The sequence below is a fragment of the Microtus ochrogaster genome, chromosome 15 (assembly GCF_000317375.1).
Source record: "Microtus ochrogaster isolate Prairie Vole_2 chromosome 15, MicOch1.0, whole genome shotgun sequence".
NCBI classification, from domain to species: Eukaryota; Metazoa; Chordata; class Mammalia; order Rodentia; family Cricetidae; genus Microtus; species Microtus ochrogaster.
This window is the reverse complement of record NC_022017.1, coordinates 15,567,756-15,569,058: the sequence shown is the minus strand read 5'-3', so window position 1 is coordinate 15,569,058 and position 1,303 is coordinate 15,567,756.

Here is a 1,303-nt window from a genome sequence, read left to right as displayed (position 1 = left end):
GTCTGGCAGTGAACCAAGGCAAGTGGAAAAAGAGCCAGCGAGTTTCTGAGCTCTAAGAGCAGAGTATTTGGATGGATGGGATGGATGGATGGATGGATGGGTGGATGGATGGATGGATGGATGGATGGATGGATGGATGGATGGATGGGATAGGATGGATGGATGGATGGAAGGGATAGTGTGGTAGTTTGAATGTAATCAGCCCCTATAAACTCATAGGGAGTGACACTATTATTAGAAGTGGTTTTGTTGAAGTCAGTATGGCCTTATTGGAGGAAGTGTGTTTCTGTGGAGGTGGACTTTGAGGTATCCTATGCTCAAGCTACACCCAGTGACATAGTTCACTCTCTGTTGCCTAAGGATCGATATGTATGTAGAACTCTCAGGTCCTTCTCCAGCACCATGTCTGCCTGCTTGCTGCCGTGCCTTGCCATGAGGATAACTGAGTAAACCTCTGAAACCGTACACTATACCAACTAAATGTTTTCCTTTATAAGAGTTGCCGTGGGGCTGGAGAAATGGCTCAGCAGTTAAGAGCACTGGGTACTCTTTCAGACATCTTGAGTTCAATTCCCAGCAACCACATTGTGGCTCACAGCCGTCTATAGAGGGATTTGATATCCTCTTCCAGCATAAATGTGTATATGCAGAGTATTCAATCAATCAATCAATCAATCAATCAATCAATCTCTAGGGACTGGAGAGACAGTGCAGCAGTTAAGAGCACACTGGCTGTTCTCCCAGAGGATCCAGGTTCAATTCCACATGCACCTCTCAACTGTCTATAACTCCAATTCCAGGGGATCTGAAATCCTCACACACCAATGCACATAAAATAAAAAATTTTTAAAAATGTTGCCATGATCATGGTGTCTCTTTGCAGCAATAAGAAATCCTAACTAAGACAGATGGAATGGATGGATAGATGGATGGATGGATGGATGGATGGATGGATGGATGGATGGTTGATAGCTGTCTGCATCTGACCTTTCTAAACTCTCGTTGCACCTCTGATCATTATCAGGGGACAGAGTAAGCAAGCCCAGCTTTGTTTACTACCATGACCAAGGAAGGACCATGAGCAGAATTTTGTAGCTCTGGCCTTTTTTATCAAAATACCTATCACACTCACTGAAAAATACAGACTCTGGAGTCAGACTGCTCCAGGAAAGGCCCAGAACCCAAGGATTTAAAAATCTACTGGAATGACTGGGGTCACTGGGAAGCTTGAGGCAAATGAAGCTCCCAGTGCTTCCCCCCTCCCCCGTGTAATCGCCATCTCCAGCTACCCTGGGGGAGCCTT